The sequence below is a fragment of the Lynx rufus genome, unplaced genomic scaffold (genome assembly GCF_022079265.1).
Source record: "Lynx rufus isolate CCGP_SWC_20201006 ecotype Redwood Valley unplaced genomic scaffold, mLynRuf1.p SCAF_29, whole genome shotgun sequence".
Taxonomy (NCBI): Eukaryota; Metazoa; Chordata; class Mammalia; order Carnivora; family Felidae; genus Lynx; species Lynx rufus.
The window spans coordinates 6,678,502-6,679,130 of NW_025814844.1; positions in this window are offsets into that span (position 1 = coordinate 6,678,502).

The window sequence follows — 629 nt, forward strand, 5'->3', positions numbered from 1 at the left end:
AAGAATCTCAAGCGGGCTTCACGGTCAGCACGGAGCCCAACGTGGGGCTCTATCCCACGACCCTGGGATCATGACCTGAGCCAAAATCCAGAGTCAGACGCTCAGCCAATTGAGACACCCAGGCCCTACCATTCTACCTTCTCTATGAATAGGACTACTCTAGGTTTCTCGTATAGATGGAATCTAGTCCTTTTGTGCCTGGCTTATTGCACTTGGCAGAATGTCAAGGTTCGCCCATATTGGGGGTCAGAATTTCCTTAGTTTTTAAGACTGAATAATATTCCGTTCTACATACAGACGACTTAGGTTTATCCATTCATCTGTTGATGGACGCCTGGTGAACAGTGATCCCCCCGCTTTGGCTACTATGAATAATATTATGAACACTGGTGTTTAAGTATCTGTTTGGGTCCCTGCTTTCAATTGTTATTTTGGCATGCACCTAGAGGTAGGGTCAAACTGTAGATCTATGTCTTAACTTTTTGAGAAGCTGCCTAGCCATTTTCCACAGCAGAGGGTCCCATATTTTTCTCATCTAAAACCCTCAAAAGATTAAGATGTGGAGTTTTTTAAAAACACTGTCAGATGCACAATTTGTAATTACACCAATAAATGTGGCAACTCACCTC